Source organism: Microcebus murinus, unplaced genomic scaffold, assembly GCF_040939455.1.
Source record: "Microcebus murinus isolate Inina unplaced genomic scaffold, M.murinus_Inina_mat1.0 scaf083_hap2_Mmur4.0, whole genome shotgun sequence".
NCBI lineage: Eukaryota > Metazoa > Chordata > Mammalia > Primates > Cheirogaleidae > Microcebus > Microcebus murinus.
Window position 1 is genome coordinate 21,263 of NW_027439029.1, and position 21,752 is coordinate 43,014.

The window sequence follows — 21,752 nt, forward strand, 5'->3', positions numbered from 1 at the left end:
AGGGGCAGAGGACGGTGACAGGTGATAGGCCGGGCGGGAAGGAGTCAGTCAGGCAGGGGCCGTGGAGGAGACTGGCTGGGTAAGGGTTAGGGTTAGTGTCAGGGCACAAGTCACAATCGCAAAGACCTGGAAGCCACCCGAGTGCCCATCGACCCACGAGTGGGTAAGTAAAATGTGGCCCGTGGACACCACGGAGTGCTATTCGGCTATGAGGAGCAGCGGTGAGGGGGCACCTCTCGTGGTTCTCCTGGCCAGAGCTGGAACCCGTTCCAGTAAGCCAGGTATCCCAAGAATGGACACACGAGCACCACGTGAGCGCGCTCACCAGCAAATGGGTACGAACCGATGGACACCTAAGTGGACACAGAGGAATCACCTTCTTCGGGTGGGTGTCGGGCGGGTGGGGGGAGGGGATGGGCATACACATCCATTAGGAATGCGGTGGGTACGCACCGACTGGGGGATGGGCGCACTTGAAGCTCTGACCCGAGGGGGGAGGCTGGGAGAGGGCAACGCACCCGACCTTTACATTGGTGCCCCCACAATATGCTGGAACAACATGAGACGTAAATGAATAAGAACATGGGGGGGGAGGGGGGCACGGGCAACACATGTCACCTTAACACTTGGACTCCCATCATCTGCTTGAAAAGAGAGAGAAAAGAAAATGCAATAATAGAGATAAGAGACACTTTTTAAAAATAATGAATCCGGCCGGGCGCTGTGGCTCACGCCTGTAATCCTAGCTCTTGGGAGGCCGAGGCGGGCGGATTGCTCAAGGTCAGGAGTTCAAAACCAGCCTGAGCAAGAGCGAGACCCCGTCTCTACTATAAATAGAAAGAAATTAATTGGCCAACTGATATATATATAAAAAATTAGCGGGGCATGGTGGCGCATGCCTGCAGTCCCAGCTACCCGGGAGGCTGAGGCAGAAGGATCACTCGAGCCCAGGCGTTTGAAGTTGCTGTGAGCTAGGCTGACGCCACGGCACTCACTCTAGCCTGGGCAACAAACCGAGACTCTGTCTCAAAAAAAAAAAAAAAAAAAAAATGAATCCGAAGAGAAAAGTAAAAGGAGGCCTGTGGAGCAGGTCTGGGTGTGACTCCGGATCCCCGAACATCAGGTGCCACCACCAAAGATTCCTACGTGTAGCCCATAGAACCCCAAAAGCAACGGGAGGAGTTCTGGTCACATACTCCCTCAAAATGACATCCTGGCCTTCTTCTGGAACTCCCTCCCCTCTCAGACTCTCGAGGTTTCCTCCAGCGTGTCGGCTCCCACAGAGCAGACCTTTGGTCTGAGACCTGACTGTCCAGAAGCCAGGCATGCTGCCGCGTGGCGGCGGTGTCACGGCTCGGGACAAGAGGAGGCCCCACGGTGCGGGCTGGGGCGCCAGGCACCGCGGCGGGCGCCGAGGGTGGGGGTCACCCCCACCCCGGGCCGCCCCCGCACTCCCAGAAACGCGACAGAACCAGAGGCAAAAAAAAAAAAGAAGAAGCCTACGGCACCCGGTATTCCCGGGCGGTCTCCCATCCAAGTTCTAACCAGGCCCGACCCTGCTTAGCTTCCGAGACCAGACGGGATCGGGCGCGTTCGGGGTGGTGTGGCCGTGGACGGCGGAGGGCGCCCCTGCCCCGCTCAAGAAGCCGAGCCTCTCTGCGCTTCCCCGCCGCCTCCTCCCGCCCCAGGCCCCGCGCCGGGTCGGGCCTGTTGAGTTCGCCGGCCGGGTCCCGCGGGCTCCGAGGGACGGGGGTGACAGGCGGGGCGGGCAGGGAGCGGCGGGCCGGGGTTGGGGGCTGTCTCTGTATACACACACACTCACACTCACACTCACTCACTCACTCACACTCACACTCACACAAGATGCGCCTCCACGGCTGGACCCGCCAAGGTGGAGACCTTCAAGCCCCCCTCCTCTCCTCGCCTGGCCTCCTTCACCTCCCCGCCCCCCACCCCCAGCGCGCCGGGGCCGCTGACTGCGCACGGGCGGGAGGGGCGGGGCGCTCGCCCTTTGACCCCAGCCAGGGGCGGCCCTCCCCCACAACCCCTTTCAGCTGCGCCCCCCACCCTGTGGCCTGGCGGCCGCCTATTCCCCCGGGCCAGGGCTGGGGCACAGCGCACGGGGGAGGGGAGCCAGTGTATGGGGCGTCTCTCTCTCTCTCTCTCTCTCGGGATGTGTCCCATGGGTGGGGTGGGGTGGCGTGGTTTGTGGGGCGCTGAAGAAATCAGTCCCCTCCATCTCCTCCCTCTGGAAAACACCCAAGCCCTTGGAGAACTGCCCGCACCGCTACCGTGGGGGCCGGGACCCTCCTCTGTGTCCTCCTGTGGCCCAGTCCAAGGGGCCTGGGCCTGGCCGGGGCTGCATTGGACCCCGACCACCCTGGCGTGTGGACTCGCTTAAAAATCGGCGATTAGATATTGGATTCCAGCGTCATTGAGGTCATTTCACTAATGAGTGCACCGCAAAGAGTTTCCTAATCCATCTGTGAGGGTGGCAACTGAAAGAGAATTTTAGAGCTGACAGGATAGGCGAGGAAAGGCATAGGAGATTTCCACACCCAGTAAGGAAGCCTTTCCCGAAGTGGAAGAAAGAAAGGAGCAAACAGAGACACCGGTAGCCCGCCCGGATCAGAGTCTGCCCCCGAGAGAAAGTACCCTGACCAGGTTCACCCGTGGGTGGGTCGCGAGCTAGCGGCATTCAGAAGAGCGAGGCCCGCAGTCTGTGCAGAAGACACCTGCACTCGGGTGTGTGTGGCGGCACAATTCACAAGCAGCTCCAGATGTTAATCCAAGGAGAAGCCAGGGAGTTCCCAACGCCCCAGGTGTCCTCAGCCCACGACTGGCTGCTGTGGGAATGCGAAGCCCGGCTCCTTGTCTCAGAGCGGGGCAACCAGGAGGTGTGATGTCCACCCTGGCGTTCCCAGGAGGATCAGACTGAAGCTGGGACTTGGCCTGAAAGTGTCCCCTCGCATGGCCACCCCCTTCCCCTTCCTGCTCCTCTACTCCTGGTGCCCCTCCATCCAGGGGCCAGACCTTAAAGAGTCACCCGCAAGAGAATCCTGGTCCCAAAGGAGCCTTCTGGGGGACCCCTGCTGAGAGAGGTTGTGGGCATGGCCCGCTGGGGCTCTGCCCGACCCAGGGCTGAGAGATGCAACCTCCCAGCTCTGGGTCCCTGCAGGAAGTGTTGGCAAGCACAGGGCCAGTCCTCCAAAGGCCCAGGTGCAGGGAGCCCAGGCCAAGCAGCCTGTGGAAGAAGCCACATGCTGTGCCACCCCGGGGAACACGACTGCAGGCCACGGCCCTTCCCACCTCCTCCTCCTCCTCCTCCTCCTCCTCCTCCTCCTCCCACCCCGCCCCCGCCCCCGCCCCCACATGGCACAGGGCCCAGAGACACCTCAGACACTTGCTACCCAAAGTGCAAAGGGCATCAGTTGCTCCTCCAAACCCCCCCCCCTGCCCAGCAGACCGCGTTGTCCAGCCAGCCCCCGGGCCTCCCTGGGGTGCCCAGCACAAAAGTGCAGACACCCACCGGACCCTCAATCTCAGTTTTCGGATGTTTTTGCCACTCTAAGGACCCGCAGGCCAGCTGGGCCTTCTGGCAGGACAGAGAGCCCCGGAATCCGACGTGGAGAGCTGGGTGTACGTCCCCATGAGGAGGCGGTCCCCACCTCCCCGGCTCTCCCCTTGCGGGGAGCGGCAGCCGCGGGGCCTCAGAGAAGACACCAGGCTGGGCCCCCACGGCACAGCGGGAGCACGTCCCCCGCAGGCCACTTAGCGACGGCGGCCAGCCGGCGGACGGTTGGGTTGCGCGAGACGCTGCGGCCGCCCTGCTACCGGGTTCCTGGGAGGGCGTCCTGGAACCAGCGTCCACACCAAGCCCTTGGAAGGCCCAGGCGACGGAGGAGCCCCGTCAGGCAGGGGCCGAGGACGGTGACGGCCCGGGCGGGGAGGAGCGTGTCAGGCAGGGGCAGAGGACGGTGACAGGTGATAGGCCGGGCGGGAAGGAGTCAGTCAGGCAGGGGCCGTGGAGGAGACTGGCTGGGTAAGGGTTAGGGTTAGTGTCAGGGCACAAGTCACAATCGCAAAGACCTGGAAGCCACCCGAGTGCCCATCGACCCACGAGTGGGTAAGTAAAATGTGGCCCGTGGACACCACGGAGTGCTATTCGGCTATGAGGAGCAGCGGTGAGGGGGCACCTCTCGTGGTTCTCCTGGCCAGAGCTGGAACCCGTTCCAGTAAGCCAGGTATCCCAAGAATGGACACACGAGCACCACGTGAGCGCGCTCACCAGCAAATGGGTACGAACCGATGGACACCTAAGTGGACACAGAGGAATCACCTTCTTCGGGTGGGTGTCGGGCGGGTGGGGGGAGGGGATGGGCATACACATCCATTAGGAATGCGGTGGGTACGCACCGACTGGGGGATGGGCGCACTTGAAGCTCTGACCCGAGGGGGGAGGCTGGGAGAGGGCAACGCACCCGACCTTTACATTGGTGCCCCCACAATATGCTGGAACAACATGAGACGTAAATGAATAAGAACATGGGGGGGGAGGGGGGCACGGGCAACACATGTCACCTTAACACTTGGACTCCCATCATCTGCTTGAAAAGAGAGAGAAAAGAAAATGCAATAATAGAGATAAGAGACACTTTTTAAAAATAATGAATCCGGCCGGGCGCTGTGGCTCACGCCTGTAATCCTAGCTCTTGGGAGGCCGAGGCGGGCGGATTGCTCAAGGTCAGGAGTTCAAAACCAGCCTGAGCAAGAGCGAGACCCCGTCTCTACTATAAATAGAAAGAAATTAATTGGCCAACTGATATATATATAAAAAATTAGCGGGGCATGGTGGCGCATGCCTGCAGTCCCAGCTACCCGGGAGGCTGAGGCAGAAGGATCACTCGAGCCCAGGCGTTTGAAGTTGCTGTGAGCTAGGCTGACGCCACGGCACTCACTCTAGCCTGGGCAACAAACCGAGACTCTGTCTCAAAAAAAAAAAAAAAAAAAAAATGAATCCGAAGAGAAAAGTAAAAGGAGGCCTGTGGAGCAGGTCTGGGTGTGACTCCGGATCCCCGAACATCAGGTGCCACCACCAAAGATTCCTACGTGTAGCCCATAGAACCCCAAAAGCAACGGGAGGAGTTCTGGTCACATACTCCCTCAAAATGACATCCTGGCCTTCTTCTGGAACTCCCTCCCCTCTCAGACTCTCGAGGTTTCCTCCAGCGTGTCGGCTCCCACAGAGCAGACCTTTGGTCTGAGACCTGACTGTCCAGAAGCCAGGCATGCTGCCGCGTGGCGGCGGTGTCACGGCTCGGGACAAGAGGAGGCCCCACGGTGCGGGCTGGGGCGCCAGGCACCGCGGCGGGCGCCGAGGGTGGGGGTCACCCCCACCCCGGGCCGCCCCCGCACTCCCAGAAACGCGACAGAACCAGAGGCAAAAAAAAAAAAGAAGAAGCCTACGGCACCCGGTATTCCCGGGCGGTCTCCCATCCAAGTTCTAACCAGGCCCGACCCTGCTTAGCTTCCGAGACCAGACGGGATCGGGCGCGTTCGGGGTGGTGTGGCCGTGGACGGCGGAGGGCGCCCCTGCCCCGCTCAAGAAGCCGAGCCTCTCTGCGCTTCCCCGCCGCCTCCTCCCGCCCCAGGCCCCGCGCCGGGTCGGGCCTGTTGAGTTCGCCGGCCGGGTCCCGCGGGCTCCGAGGGACGGGGGTGACAGGCGGGGCGGGCAGGGAGCGGCGGGCCGGGGTTGGGGGCTGTCTCTGTATACACACACACTCACACTCACACTCACTCACTCACTCACACTCACACTCACACAAGATGCGCCTCCACGGCTGGACCCGCCAAGGTGGAGACCTTCAAGCCCCCCTCCTCTCCTCGCCTGGCCTCCTTCACCTCCCCGCCCCCCACCCCCAGCGCGCCGGGGCCGCTGACTGCGCACGGGCGGGAGGGGCGGGGCGCTCGCCCTTTGACCCCAGCCAGGGGCGGCCCTCCCCCACAACCCCTTTCAGCTGCGCCCCCCACCCTGTGGCCTGGCGGCCGCCTATTCCCCCGGGCCAGGGCTGGGGCACAGCGCACGGGGGAGGGGAGCCAGTGTATGGGGCGTCTCTCTCTCTCTCTCTCTCTCTCGGGATGTGTCCCATGGGTGGGGTGGGGTGGCGTGGTTTGTGGGGCGCTGAAGAAATCAGTCCCCTCCATCTCCTCCCTCTGGAAAACACCCAAGCCCTTGGAGAACTGCCCGCACCGCTACCGTGGGGGCCGGGACCCTCCTCTGTGTCCTCCTGTGGCCCAGTCCAAGGGGCCTGGGCCTGGCCGGGGCTGCATTGGACCCCGACCACCCTGGCGTGTGGACTCGCTTAAAAATCGGCGATTAGATATTGGATTCCAGCGTCATTGAGGTCATTTCACTAATGAGTGCACCGCAAAGAGTTTCCTAATCCATCTGTGAGGGTGGCAACTGAAAGAGAATTTTAGAGCTGACAGGATAGGCGAGGAAAGGCATAGGAGATTTCCACACCCAGTAAGGAAGCCTTTCCCGAAGTGGAAGAAAGAAAGGAGCAAACAGAGACACCGGTAGCCCGCCCGGATCAGAGTCTGCCCCCGAGAGAAAGTACCCTGACCAGGTTCACCCGTGGGTGGGTCGCGAGCTAGCGGCATTCAGAAGAGCGAGGCCCGCAGTCTGTGCAGAAGACACCTGCACTCGGGTGTGTGTGGCGGCACAATTCACAAGCAGCTCCAGATGTTAATCCAAGGAGAAGCCAGGGAGTTCCCAACGCCCCAGGTGTCCTCAGCCCACGACTGGCTGCTGTGGGAATGCGAAGCCCGGCTCCTTGTCTCAGAGCGGGGCAACCAGGAGGTGTGATGTCCACCCCGGCGTTCCCAGGAGGATCAGACTGAAGCTGGGACTTGGCCTGAAAGTGTCCCCTCGCATGGCCACCCCCTTCCCCTTCCTGCTCCTCTACTCCTGGTGCCCCTCCATCCAGGGGCCAGACCTTAAAGAGTCACCCGCAAGAGAATCCTGGTCCCAAAGGAGCCTTCTGGGGGACCCCTGCTGAGAGAGGTTGTGGGCATGGCCCGCTGGGGCTCTGCCCGACCCAGGGCTGAGAGATGCAACCTCCCAGCTCTGGGTCCCTGCAGGAAGTGTTGGCAAGCACAGGGCCAGTCCTCCAAAGGCCCAGGTGCAGGGAGCCCAGGCCAAGCAGCCTGTGGAAGAAGCCACATGCTGTGCCACCCCGGGGAACACGACTGCAGGCCAAGGCCCTTCCCACCTCCTCCTCCTCCTCCTCCTCCTCCTCCTCCTCCTCCCACCCCGCCCCCGCCCCCGCCCCCACATGGCACAGGGCCCAGAGACACCTCAGACACTTGCTACCCAAAGTGCAAAGGGCATCAGTTGCTCCTCCAAACCCCCCCCCCTGCCCAGCAGACCGCGTTGTCCAGCCAGCCCCCGGGCCTCCCTGGGGTGCCCAGCACAAAAGTGCAGACACCCACCGGACCCTCAATCTCAGTTTTCGGATGTTTTTGCCACTCTAAGGACCCGCAGGCCAGCTGGGCCTTCTGGCAGGACAGAGAGCCCCGGAATCCGACGTGGAGAGCTGGGTGTACGTCCCCATGAGGAGGCGGTCCCCACCTCCCCGGCTCTCCCCTTGCGGGGAGCGGCAGCCGCGGGGCCTCAGAGAAGACACCAGGCTGGGCCCCCACGGCACAGCGGGAGCACGTCCCCCGCAGGCCACTTAGCGACGGCGGCCAGCCGGCGGACGGTTGGGTTGCGCGAGACGCTGCGGCCGCCCTGCTACCGGGTTCCTGGGAGGGCGTCCTGGAACCAGCGTCCACACCAAGCCCTTGGAAGGCCCAGGCGACGGAGGAGCCCCGTCAGGCAGGGGCCGAGGACGGTGACGGCCCGGGCGGGGAGGAGCGTGTCAGGCAGGGGCAGAGGACGGTGACAGGTGATAGGCCGGGCGGGAAGGAGTCAGTCAGGCAGGGGCCGTGGAGGAGACTGGCTGGGTAAGGGTTAGGGTTAGTGTCAGGGCACAAGTCACAATCGCAAAGACCTGGAAGCCACCCGAGTGCCCATCGACCCACGAGTGGGTAAGTAAAATGTGGCCCGTGGACACCACGGAGTGCTATTCGGCTATGAGGAGCAGCGGTGAGGGGGCACCTCTCGTGGTTCTCCTGGCCAGAGCTGGAACCCGTTCCAGTAAGCCAGGTATCCCAAGAATGGACACACGAGCACCACGTGAGCGCGCTCACCAGCAAATGGGTACGAACCGATGGACACCTAAGTGGACACAGAGGAATCACCTTCTTCGGGTGGGTGTCGGGCGGGTGGGGGGAGGGGATGGGCATACACATCCATTAGGAATGCGGTGGGTACGCACCGACTGGGGGATGGGCGCACTTGAAGCTCTGACCCGAGGGGGGAGGCTGGGAGAGGGCAACGCACCCGACCTTTACATTGGTGCCCCCACAATATGCTGGAACAACATGAGACGTAAATGAATAAGAACATGGGGGGGGAGGGGGGCACGGGCAACACATGTCACCTTAACACTTGGACTCCCATCATCTGCTTGAAAAGAGAGAGAAAAGAAAATGCAATAATAGAGATAAGAGACACTTTTTAAAAATAATGAATCCGGCCGGGCGCTGTGGCTCACGCCTGTAATCCTAGCTCTTGGGAGGCCGAGGCGGGCGGATTGCTCAAGGTCAGGAGTTCAAAACCAGCCTGAGCAAGAGCGAGACCCCGTCTCTACTATAAATAGAAAGAAATTAATTGGCCAACTGATATATATATAAAAAATTAGCGGGGCATGGTGGCGCATGCCTGCAGTCCCAGCTACCCGGGAGGCTGAGGCAGAAGGATCACTCGAGCCCAGGCGTTTGAAGTTGCTGTGAGCTAGGCTGACGCCACGGCACTCACTCTAGCCTGGGCAACAAACCGAGACTCTGTCTCAAAAAAAAAAAAAAAAAAAAAATGAATCCGAAGAGAAAAGTAAAAGGAGGCCTGTGGAGCAGGTCTGGGTGTGACTCCGGATCCCCGAACATCAGGTGCCACCACCAAAGATTCCTACGTGTAGCCCATAGAACCCCAAAAGCAACGGGAGGAGTTCTGGTCACATACTCCCTCAAAATGACATCCTGGCCTTCTTCTGGAACTCCCTCCCCTCTCAGACTCTCGAGGTTTCCTCCAGCGTGTCGGCTCCCACAGAGCAGACCTTTGGTCTGAGACCTGACTGTCCAGAAGCCAGGCATGCTGCCGCGTGGCGGCGGTGTCACGGCTCGGGACAAGAGGAGGCCCCACGGTGCGGGCTGGGGCGCCAGGCACCGCGGCGGGCGCCGAGGGTGGGGGTCACCCCCACCCCGGGCCGCCCCCGCACTCCCAGAAACGCGACAGAACCAGAGGCAAAAAAAAAAAAAGAAGAAGCCTAGGGCACCCGGTATTCCCGGGCGGTCTCCCATCCAAGTTCTAACCAGGCCCGACCCTGCTTAGCTTCCGAGACCAGACGGGATCGGGCGCGTTCGGGGTGGTGTGGCCGTGGACGGCGGAGGGCGCCCCTGCCCCGCTCAAGAAGCCGAGCCTCTCTGCGCTTCCCCGCCGCCTCCTCCCGCCCCAGGCCCCGCGCCGGGTCGGGCCTGTTGAGTTCGCCGGCCGGGTCCCGCGGGCTCCGAGGGACGGGGGTGACAGGCGGGGCGGGCAGGGAGCGGCGGGCCGGGGTTGGGGGCTGTCTCTGTATACACACACACTCACACTCACACTCACTCACTCACTCACACTCACACTCACACAAGATGCGCCTCCACGGCTGGACCCGCCAAGGTGGAGACCTTCAAGCCCCCCTCCTCTCCTCGCCTGGCCTCCTTCACCTCCCCGCCCCCCACCCCCAGCGCGCCGGGGCCGCTGACTGCGCACGGGCGGGAGGGGCGGGGCGCTCGCCCTTTGACCCCAGCCAGGGGCGGCCCTCCCCCACAACCCCTTTCAGCTGCGCCCCCCACCCTGTGGCCTGGCGGCCGCCTATTCCCCCGGGCCAGGGCTGGGGCACAGCGCACGGGGGAGGGGAGCCAGTGTATGGGGCGTCTCTCTCTCTCTCTCGGGATGTGTCCCATGGGTGGGGTGGGGTGGCGTGGTTTGTGGGGCGCTGAAGAAATCAGTCCCCTCCATCTCCTCCCTCTGGAAAACACCCAAGCCCTTGGAGAACTGCCCGCACCGCTACCGTGGGGGCCGGGACCCTCCTCTGTGTCCTCCTGTGGCCCAGTCCAAGGGGCCTGGGCCTGGCCGGGGCTGCATTGGACCCCGACCACCCTGGCGTGTGGACTCGCTTAAAAATCGGCGATTAGATATTGGATTCCAGCGTCATTGAGGTCATTTCACTAATGAGTGCACCGCAAAGAGTTTCCTAATCCATCTGTGAGGGTGGCAACTGAAAGAGAATTTTAGAGCTGACAGGATAGGCGAGGAAAGGCATAGGAGATTTCCACACCCAGTAAGGAAGCCTTTCCCGAAGTGGAAGAAAGAAAGGAGCAAACAGAGACACCGGTAGCCCGCCCGGATCAGAGTCTGCCCCCGAGAGAAAGTACCCTGACCAGGTTCACCCGTGGGTGGGTCGCGAGCTAGCGGCGTTCAGAAGAGCGAGGCCCGCAGTCTGTGCAGAAGACACCTGCACTCGGGTGTGTGTGGCGGCACAATTCACAAGCAGCTCCAGATGTTAATCCAAGGAGAAGCCAGGGAGTTCCCAACGCCCCAGGTGTCCTCAGCCCACGACTGGCTGCTGTGGGAATGCGAAGCCCGGCTCCTTGTCTCAGAGCGGGGCAACCAGGAGGTGTGATGTCCACCCCGGCGTTCCCAGGAGGATCAGACTGAAGCTGGGACTTGGCCTGAAAGTGTCCCCTCGCATGGCCACCCCCTTCCCCTTCCTGCTCCTCTACTCCTGGTGCCCCTCCATCCAGGGGCCAGACCTTAAAGAGTCACCCGCAAGAGAATCCTGGTCCCAAAGGAGCCTTCTGGGGGACCCCTGCTGAGAGAGGTTGTGGGCATGGCCCGCTGGGGCTCTGCCCGACCCAGGGCTGAGAGATGCAACCTCCCAGCTCTGGGTCCCTGCAGGAAGTGTTGGCAAGCACAGGGCCAGTCCTCCAAAGGCCCAGGTGCAGGGAGCCCAGGCCAAGCAGCCTGTGGAAGAAGCCACATGCTGTGCCACCCCGGGGAACACGACTGCAGGCCACGGCCCTTCCCACCTCCTCCTCCTCCTCCTCCTCCTCCTCCTCCTCCTCCCACCCCGCCCCCGCCCCCGCCCCCACATGGCACAGGGCCCAGAGACACCTCAGACACTTGCTACCCAAAGTGCAAAGGGCATCAGTTGCTCCTCCAACCCCCCCCCCTGCCCAGCAGACCGCGTTGTCCAGCCAGCCCCCGGGCCTCCCTGGGGTGCCCAGCACAAAAGTGCAGACACCCACCGGACCCTCAATCTCAGTTTTCGGATGTTTTTGCCACTCTAAGGACCCGCAGGCCAGCTGGGCCTTCTGGCAGGACAGAGAGCCCCGGAATCCGACGTGGAGAGCTGGGTGTACGTCCCCATGAGGAGGCGGTCCCCACCTCCCCGGCTCTCCCCTTACGGGGAGCGGCATCCGCGGGGCCTCAGAGAAGACACCAGGCTGGGCCCCCACGGCACAGCGGGAGCACGTCCCCCGCAGGCCACTTAGCGACGGCGGCCAGCCGGCGGACGGTTGGGTTGCGCGAGACGCTGCGGCCGCCCTGCTACCGGGTTCCTGGGAGGGCGTCCTGGAACCAGCGTCCACACCAAGCCCTTGGAAGGCCCAGGCGACGGAGGAGCCCCGTCAGGCAGGGGCCGAGGACGGTGACGGCCCGGGCGGGGAGGAGCGTGTCAGGCAGGGGCAGAGGACGGTGACAGGTGATAGGCCGGGCGGGAAGGAGTCAGTCAGGCAGGGGCCGTGGAGGAGACTGGCTGGGTAAGGGTTAGGGTTAGTGTCAGGGCACAAGTCACAATCGCAAAGACCTGGAAGCCACCCGAGTGCCCATCGACCCACGAGTGGGTAAGTAAAATGTGGCCCGTGGACACCACGGAGTGCTATTCGGCTATGAGGAGCAGCGGTGAGGGGGCACCTCTCGTGGTTCTCCTGGCCAGAGCTGGAACCCGTTCCAGTAAGCCAAGTATCCCAAGAATGGACACACGAGCACCACGTGCTCTCGCTCACCAGCAAATGGGTACGAACCGATGGACACCTAAGTGGACACAGAGGAATCACCTTCTTCGGGTGGGTGTCGGGCGGGTGGGGGGAGGGGATGGGCATACACATCCATTAGGAATGCGGTGGGTACGCACCGACTGGGGGATGGGCGCACTTGAAGCTCTGACCCGAGGGGGGAGGCTGGGAGAGGGCAACGCACCCGACCTTTACATTGGTGCCCCCACAATATGCTGGAACAACATGAGACGTAAATGAATAAGAACATGGGGGGGGAGGGGGGCACGGGCAACACATGTCACCTTAACACTTGGACTCCCATCATCTGCTTGAAAAGAGAGAGAAAAGAAAATGCAATAATAGAGATAAGAGACACTTTTTAAAAATAATGAATCCGGCCGGGCGCTGTGGCTCACGCCTGTAATCCTAGCTCTTGGGAGGCCGAGGCGGGCGGATTGCTCAAGGTCAGGAGTTCAAAACCAGCCTGAGCAAGAGCGAGACCCCGTCTCTACTATAAATAGAAAGAAATTAATTGGCCAACTGATATATATATAAAAAATTAGCGGGGCATGGTGGCGCATGCCTGCAGTCCCAGCTACCCGGGAGGCTGAGGCAGAAGGATCACTCGAGCCCAGGCGTTTGAAGTTGCTGTGAGCTAGGCTGACGCCACGGCACTCACTCTAGCCTGGGCAACAAACCGAGACTCTGTCTCAAAAAAAAAAAAAAAAAAAATGAATCCGAAGAGAAAAGTAAAAGGAGGCCTGTGGAGCAGGTCTGGGTGTGACTCCGGATCCCCGAACATCAGGTGCCACCACCAAAGATTCCTACGTGTAGCCCATAGAACCCCAAAAGCAACGGGAGGAGTTCTGGTCACATACTCCCTCAAAATGACATCCTGGCCTTCTTCTGGAACTCCCTCCCCTCTCAGACTCTCGAGGTTTCCTCCAGCGTGTCGGCTCCCACAGAGCAGACCTTTGGTCTGAGACCTGACTGTCCAGAAGCCAGGCATGCTGCCGCGTGGCGGCGGTGTCACGGCTCGGGACAAGAGGAGGCCCCACGGTGCGGGCTGGGGCGCCAGGCACCGCGGCGGGCGCCGAGGGTGGGGGTCACCCCCACCCCGGGCCGCCCCCGCACTCCCAGAAACGCGACAGAACCAGAGGCAAAAAAAAAAAAGAAGAAGCCTACGGCACCCGGTATTCCCGGGCGGTCTCCCATCCAAGTTCTAACCAGGCCCGACCCTGCTTAGCTTCCGAGACCAGACGGGATCGGGCGCGTTCGGGGTGGTGTGGCCGTGGACGGCGGAGGGCGCCCCTGCCCCGCTCAAGAAGCCGAGCCTCTCTGCGCTTCCCCGCCGCCTCCTCCCGCCCCAGGCCCCGCGCCGGGTCGGGCCTGTTGAGTTCGCCGGCCGGGTCCCGCGGGCTCCGAGGGACGGGGGTGACAGGCGGGGCGGGCAGGGAGCGGCGGGCCGGGGTTGGGGGCTGTCTCTGTATACACACACACTCACACTCACACTCACTCACTCACTCACACTCACACTCACACAAGATGCGCCTCCACGGCTGGACCCGCCAAGGTGGAGACCTTCAAGCCCCCCTCCTCTCCTCGCCTGGCCTCCTTCACCTCCCCGCCCCCCACCCCCAGCGCGCCGGGGCCGCTGACTGCGCACGGGCGGGAGGGGCGGGGCGCTCGCCCTTTGACCCCAGCCAGGGGCGGCCCTCCCCCACAACCCCTTTCAGCTGCGCCCCCCACCCTGTGGCCTGGCGGCCGCCTATTCCCCCGGGCCAGGGCTGGGGCACAGCGCACGGGGGAGGGGAGCCAGTGTATGGGGCGTCTCTCTCTCTCTCTCTCTCTCTCTCGGGATGTGTCCCATGGGTGGGGTGGGGTGGCGTGGTTTGTGGGGCGCTGAAGAAATCAGTCCCCTCCATCTCCTCCCTCTGGAAAACACCCAAGCCCTTGGAGAACTGCCCGCACCGCTACCGTGGGGGCCGGGACCCTCCTCTGTGTCCTCCTGTGGCCCAGTCCAAGGGGCCTGGGCCTGGCCGGGGCTGCATTGGACCCCGACCACCCTGGCGTGTGGACTCGCTTAAAAATCGGCGATTAGATATTGGATTCCAGCGTCATTGAGGTCATTTCACTAATGAGTGCACCGCAAAGAGTTTCCTAATCCATCTGTGAGGGTGGCAACTGAAAGAGAATTTTAGAGCTGACAGGATAGGCGAGGAAAGGCATAGGAGATTTCCACACCCAGTAAGGAAGCCTTTCCCGAAGTGGAAGAAAGAAAGGAGCAAACAGAGACACCGGTAGCCCGCCCGGATCAGAGTCTGCCCCCGAGAGAAAGTACCCTGACCAGGTTCACCCGTGGGTGGGTCGCGAGCTAGCGGCGTTCAGAAGAGCGAGGCCCGCAGTCTGTGCAGAAGACACCTGCACTCGGGTGTGTGTGGCGGCACAATTCACAAGCAGCTCCAGATGTTAATCCAAGGAGAAGCCAGGGAGTTCCCAACGCCCCAGGTGTCCTCAGCCCACGACTGGCTGCTGTGGGAATGCGAAGCCCGGCTCCTTGTCTCAGAGCGGGGCAACCAGGAGGTGTGATGTCCACCCCGGCGTTCCCAGGAGGATCAGACTGAAGCTGGGACTTGGCCTGAAAGTGTCCCCTCGCATGGCCACCCCCTTCCCCTTCCTGCTCCTCTACTCCTGGTGCCCCTCCATCCAGGGGCCAGACCTTAAAGAGTCACCCGCAAGAGAATCCTGGTCCCAAAGGAGCCTTCTGGGGGACCCCTGCTGAGAGAGGTTGTGGGCATGGCCCGCTGGGGCTCTGCCCGACCCAGGGCTGAGAGATGCAACCTCCCAGCTCTGGGTCCCTGCAGGAAGTGTTGGCAAGCACAGGGCCAGTCCTCCAAAGGCCCAGGTGCAGGGAGCCCAGGCCAAGCAGCCTGTGGAAGAAGCCACATGCTGTGCCACCCCGGGGAACACGACTGCAGGCCACGGCCCTTCCCACCTCCTCCTCCTCCTCCTCCTCCTCCTCCTCCTCCTCCCACCCCGCCCCCGCCCCCGCCCCCACATGGCACAGGGCCCAGAGACACCTCAGACACTTGCTACCCAAAGTGCAAAGGGCATCAGTTGCTCCTCCAAACCCCCCCCCTGCCCAGCAGACCGCGTTGTCCAGCCAGCCCCCGGGCCTCCCTGGGGTGCCCAGCACAAAAGTGCAGACACCCACCGGACCCTCAATCTCAGTTTTCGGATGTTTTTGCCACTCTAAGGACCCGCAGGCCAGCTGGGCCTTCTGGCAGGACAGAGAGCCCCGGAATCCGACGTGGAGAGCTGGGTGTACGTCCCCATGAGGAGGCGGTCCCCACCTCCCCGGCTCTCCCCTTGCGGGGAGCGGCAGCCGCGGGGCCTTAGAGAAGACACCAGGCTGGGCCCCCACGGCACAGCGGGAGCACGTCCCCCGCAGGCCACTTAGCGACGGCGGCCAGCCGGCGGACGGTTGGGTTGCGCGAGACGCTGCGGCCGCCCTGCTACCGGGTTCCTGGGAGGGCGTCCTGGAACCAGCGTCCACACCAAGCCCTTGGAAGGCCCAGGCGACGGAGGAGCCCCGTCAGGCAGGGGCCGAGGACGGTGACGGCCCGGGCGGGGAGGAGCGTGTCAGGCAGGGGCAGAGGACGGTGACAGGTGATAGGCCGGGCGGGAAGGAGTCAGTCAGGCAGGGGCCGTGGAGGAGACTGGCTGGGTAAGGGTTAGGGTTAGTGTCAGGGCACAAGTCACAATCGCAAAGACCTGGAGGCCACCCGAGTGCCCATCGACCCACGAGTGGGTAAGTAAAATGTGGCCCGTGGACACCACGGAGTGCTATTCGGCTATGAGGAGCAGCGGTGAGGGGGCACCTCTCGTGGTTCTCCTGGCCAGAGCTGGAACCCGTTCCAGTAAGCCAGGTATCCCAAGAATGGACACACGAGCACCACGTGAGCGCGCTCACCAGCAAATGGGTACGAACCGATGGACACCTAAGTGGACACAGAGGAATCACCTTCTTCGGGTGGGTGTCGGGCGGGTGGGGGGAGGGGATGGGCATACACATCCATTAGGAATGCGGTGGGTACGCACCGACTGGGGGATGGGCGCACTTGAAGCTCTGACCCGAGGGGGGAGGCTGGGAGAGGGCAACGCACCCGACCTTTACATTGGTGCCCCCACAATATGCTGGAACAACATGAGACGTAAATGAATAAGAACATGGGGGGGGAGGGGGGCACGGGCAACACATGTCACCTTAACACTTGGACTCCCATCATCTGCTTGAAAAGAGAGAGAAAAGAAAATGCAATAATAGAGATAAGAGACACTTTTTAAAAATAATGAATCCGGCCGGGCGCTGTGGCTCACGCCTGTAATCCTAGCTCTTGGGAGGCCGAGGCGGGCGGATTGCTCAAGGTCAGGAGTTCAAAACCAGCCTGAGCAAGAGCGAGACCCCGTCTCTACTATAAATAGAAAGAAATTAATTGGCCAACTGATATATATATAAAAAATTAGCGGGGCATGGTGGCGCATGCCTGCAGTCCCAGCTACCCGGGAGGCTGAGGCAGAAGGATCACTCGAGCCCAGGCGTTTGAAGTTGCTGTGAGCTAGGCTGACGCCACGGCACTCACTCTAGCCTGGGCAACAAACCGAGACTCTGTCTCAAAAAAAAAAAAAAAAAAAAAATGAATCCGAAGAGAAAAGTAAAAGGAGGCCTGTGGAGCAGGTCTGGGTGTGACTCCGGATCCCCGAACATCAGGTGCCACCACCAAAGATTCCTACGTGTAGCCCATAGAACCCCAAAAGCAACGGGAGGAGTTCTGGTCACATACTCCCTCAAAATGACATCCTGGCCTTCTTCTGGAACTCCCTCCCCTCTCAGACTCTCGAGGTTTCCTCCAGCGTGTCGGCTCCCACAGAGCAGACCTTTGGTCTGAGACCTGACTGTCCAGAAGCCAGGCATGCTGCCGCGTGGCGGCGGTGTCACGGCTCGGGACAAGAGGAGGCCCCACGGTGCGGGCTGGGGCGCCAGGCACCGCGGCGGGCGCCGAGGGTGGGGGTCACCCCCACCCCGGGCCGCCCCCGCACTCCCAGAAACGCGACAGAACCAGAGGCAAAAAAAAAAAAGAAGAAGCCTACGGCACCCGGTATTCCCGGGCGGTCTCCCATCCAAGTTCTAACCAGGCCCGACCCTGCTTAGCTTCCGAGACCAGACGGGATCGGGCGCGTTCGGGGTGGTGTGGCCGTGGACGGCGGAGGGCGCCCCTGCCCCGCTCAAGAAGCCGAGCCTCTCTGCGCTTCCCCGCCGCCTCCTCCCGCCCCAGGCCCCGCGCCGGGTCGGGCCTGTTGAGTTCGCCGGCCGGGTCCCGCGGGCTCCGAGGGACGGGGGTGACAGGCGGGGCGGGCAGGGAGCGGCGGGCCGGGGTTGGGGGCTGTCTCTGTATACACACACACTCACACTCACACTCACTCACTCACTCACACTCACACTCACACAAGATGCGCCTCCACGGCTGGACCCGCCAAGGTGGAGACCTTCAAGCCCCCCTCCTCTCCTCGCCTGGCCTCCTTCACCTCCCCGCCCCCCACCCCCAGCGCGCCGGGGCCGCTGACTGCGCACGGGCGGGAGGGGCGGGGCGCTCGCCCTTTGACCCCAGCCAGGGGCGGCCCTCCCCCACAACCCCTTTCAGCTGCGCCCCCCACCCTGTGGCCTGGCGGCCGCCTATTCCCCCGGGCCAGGGCTGGGGCACAGCGCACGGGGGAGGGGAGCCAGTGTATGGGGCGTCTCTCTCTCTCTCTCTCTCTCTCTCTCTCTCTCTCTCTCTCGGGATGTGTCCCATGGGTGGGGTGGGGTGGCGTGGTTTGTGGGGCGCTGAAGAAATCAGTCCCCTCCATCTCCTCCCTCTGGAAAACACCCAAGCCCTTGGAGAACTGCCCGCACCGCTACCGTGGGGGCCGGGACCCTCCTCTGTGTCCTCCTGTGGCCCAGTCCAAGGGGCCTGGGCCTGGCCGGGGCTGCATTGGACCCCAACCACCCTGGCGTGTGGACTCGCTTAAAAATCGGCGATTAGATATTGGATTCCAGCGTCATTGAGGTCATTTCACTAATGAGTGCACCGCAAAGAGTTTCCTAATCCATCTGTGAGGGTGGCAACTGAAAGAGAATTTTAGAGCTGACAGGATAGGCGAGGAAAGGCATAGGAGATTTCCACACCCAGTAAGGAAGCCTTTCCCGAAGTGGAAGAAAGAAAGGAGCAAACAGAGACACCGGTAGCCCGCCCGGATCAGAGTCTGCCCCCGAGAGAAAGTACCCTGACCAGGTTCACCCGTGGGTGGGTCGCGAGCTAGCGGCGTTCAGAAGAGCGAGGCCCGCAGTCTGTGCAGAAGACACCTGCACTCGGGTGTGTGTGGCGGCACAATTCACAAGCAGCTCCAGATGTTAATCCAAGGAGAAGCCAGGGAGTTCCCAACGCCCCAGGTGTCCTCAGCCCACGACTGGCTGCTGTGGGAATGCGAAGCCCGGCTCCTTGTCTCAGAGCGGGGCAACCAGGAGGTGTGATGTCCACCCCGGCGTTCCCAGGAGGATCAGACTGAAGCTGGGACTTGGCCTGAAAGTGTCCCCTCGCATGGCCACCCCCTTCCCCTTCCTGCTCCTCTACTCCTGGTGCCCCTCCATCCAGGGGCCAGACCTTAAAGAGTCACCCGCAAGAGAATCCTGGTCCCAAAGGAGCCTTCTGGGGGACCCCTGCTGAGAGAGGTTGTGGGCATGGCCCGCTGGGGCTCTGCCCGACCCAGGGCTGAGAGATGCAACCTCCCAGCTCTGGGTCCCTGCAGGAAGTGTTGGCAAGCACAGGGCCAGTCCTCCAAAGGCCCAGGTGCAGGGAGCCCAGGCCAAGCAGCCTGTGGAAGAAGCCACATGCTGTGCCACCCCGGGGAACACGACTGCAGGCCACGGCCCTTCCCACCTCCTCCTCCTCCTCCTCCTCCTCCTCCTCCTCCTCCCACCCCGCCCCCGCCCCCGCCCCCACATGGCACAGGGCCCAGAGACACCTCAGACACTTGCTACCCAAAGTGCAAAGGGCATCAGTTGCTCCTCCAAACCCCCCCCCCTGCCCAGCAGACCGCGTTGTCCAGCCAGCCCCCGGGCCTCCCTGGGGTGCCCAGCACAAAAGTGCAGACACCCACCGGACCCTCAATCTCAGTTTTCGGATGTTTTTGCCACTCTAAGGACCCGCAGGCCAGCTGGGCCTTCTGGCAGGACAGAGAGCCCCGGAATCCGACGTGGAGAGCTGGGTGTACGTCCCCATGAGGAGGCGGTCCCCACCTCCCCGGCTCTCCCCTTGCGGGGAGCGGCAGCCGCGGGGCCTCAGAGAAGACACCAGGCTGGGCCCCCACGGCACAGCGGGAGCACGTCCCCCGCAGGCCACTTAGCGACGGCGGCCAGCCGGCGGACGGTTGGGTTGCGCGAGACGCTGCGGCCGCCCTGCTACCGGGTTCCTGGGAGGGCGTCCTGGAACCAGCGTCCACACCAAGCCCTTGGAAGGCCCAGGCGACGGAGGAGCCCCGTCAGGCAGGGGCCGAGGACGGTGACGGCCCGGGCGGGGAGGAGCGTGTCAGGCAGGGGCAGAGGACGGTGACAGGTGATAGGCCGGGCGGGAAGGAGTCAGTCAGGCAGGGGCCGTGGAGGAGACTGGCTGGGTAAGGGTTAGGGTTAGTGTCAGGGCACAAGTCACAATCGCAAAGACCTGGAAGCCACCCGAGTGCCCATCGACCCACGAGTGGGTAAGTAAAATGTGGCCCGTGGACACCACGGAGTGCTATTCGGCTATGAGGAGCAGCGGTGAGGGGGCACCTCTCGTGGTTCTCCTGGCCAGAGCTGGAACCCGTTCCAGTAAGCCAGGTATCCCAAGAATGGACACACGAGCACCACGTGAGCGCGCTCACCAGCAAATGGGTACGAACCGATGGACACCTAAGTGGACACAGAGGAATCACCTTCTTCGGGTGGGTGTCGGGCGGGTGGGGGGAGGGGATGGGCATACACATCCATTAGGAATGCGGTGGGTACGCACCGACTGGGGGATGGGCGCACTTGAAGCTCTGACCCGAGGGGGGAGGCTGGGAGAGGGCAACGCACCCGACCTTTACATTGGTGCCCCCACAATATGCTGGAACAACATGAGACGTAAATGAATAAGAACATGGGGGGGGAGGGGGGCACGGGCAACACATGTCACCTTAACACTTGGACTCCCATCATCTGCTTGAAAAGAGAGAGAAAAGAAAATGCAATAATAGAGATAAGAGACACTTTTTAAAAATAATGAATCCGGCCGGGCGCTGTGGCTCACGCCTGTAATCCTAGCTCTTGGGAGGCCGAGGCGGGCGGATTGCTCAAGGTCAGGAGTTCAAAACCAGCCTGAGCAAGAGCGAGACCCCGTCTCTACTATAAATAGAAAGAAATTAATTGGCCAACTGATATATATATAAAAAATTAGCGGGGCATGGTGGCGCATGCCTGCAGTCCCAGCTACCCGGGAGGCTGAGGCAGAAGGATCACTCGAGCCCAGGCGTTTGAAGTTGCTGTGAGCTAGGCTGACGCCACGGCACTCACTCTAGCCTGGGCAACAAACCGAGACTCTGTCTCAAAAAAAAAAAAAAAAAAAAAATGAATCCGAAGAGAAAAGTAAAAGGAGGCCTGTGGAGCAGGTCTGGGTGTGACTCCGGATCCCCGAACATCAGGTGCCACCACCAAAGATTCCTACGTGTAGCCCATAGAACCCCAAAAGCAACGGGAGGAGTTCTGGTCACATACTCCCTCAAAATGACATCCTGGCCTTCTTCTGGAACTCCCTCCCCTCTCAGACTCTCGAGGTTTCCTCCAGCGTGTCGGCTCCCACAGAGCAGACCTTTGGTCTGAGACCTGACTGTCCAGAAGCCAGGCATGCTGCCGCGTGGCGGCGGTGTCACGGCTCGGGACAAGAGGAGGCCCCACGGTGCGGGCTGGGGCGCCAGGCACCGCGGCGGGCGCCGAGGGTGGGGGTCACCCCCACCCCGGGCCGCCCCCGCACTCCCAGAAACGCGACAGAACCAGAGGCAAAAAAAAAAAAGAAGAAGCCTACGGCACCCGGTATTCCCGGGCGGTCTCCCATCCAAGTTCTAACCAGGCCCGACCCTGCTTAGCTTCCGAGACCAGACGGGATCGGGCGCGTTCGGGGTGGTGTGGCCGTGGACGGCGGAGGGCGCCCCTGCCCCGCTCAAGAAGCCGAGCCTCTCTGCGCTTCCCCGCCGCCTCCTCCCGCCCCAGGCCCCGCGCCGGGTCGGGCCTGTTGAGTTCGCCGGCCGGGTCCCGCGGGCTCCGAGGGACGGGGGTGACAGGCGGGGCGGGCAGGGAGCGGCGGGCCGGGGTTGGGGGCTGTCTCTGTATACACACACACTCACACTCACACTCACTCACTCACTCACACTCACACTCACACAAGATGCGCCTCCACGGCTGGACCCGCCAAGGTGGAGACCTTCAAGCCCCCCTCCTCTCC

At 62.4% G+C, this 21,752-nt stretch overlaps 6 pseudogenes; all 6 read right to left on the reverse strand.

Annotated features, from left to right (window-relative positions):
• Positions 1 to 1,496: 1,496 nt before the first annotated feature.
• Positions 1,497 to 1,615, reverse strand: LOC142869518 (uncharacterized; annotated as a pseudogene).
• Positions 1,616 to 5,459: 3,844 nt separating this feature from the next.
• LOC142869519 (uncharacterized) lies at positions 5,460 to 5,578 on the reverse strand (annotated as a pseudogene).
• A 3,847-nt stretch (positions 5,579 to 9,425) lies between these two features.
• On the reverse strand, positions 9,426 to 9,544 carry LOC142869523 (uncharacterized; annotated as a pseudogene).
• Positions 9,545 to 13,379: 3,835 nt separating this feature from the next.
• On the reverse strand, positions 13,380 to 13,498 carry LOC142869520 (uncharacterized; annotated as a pseudogene).
• A 3,847-nt stretch (positions 13,499 to 17,345) lies between these two features.
• Positions 17,346 to 17,464, reverse strand: LOC142869521 (uncharacterized; annotated as a pseudogene).
• A 3,864-nt stretch (positions 17,465 to 21,328) lies between these two features.
• LOC142869522 (uncharacterized) lies at positions 21,329 to 21,447 on the reverse strand (annotated as a pseudogene).
• Positions 21,448 to 21,752: the final 305 nt, after the last annotated feature.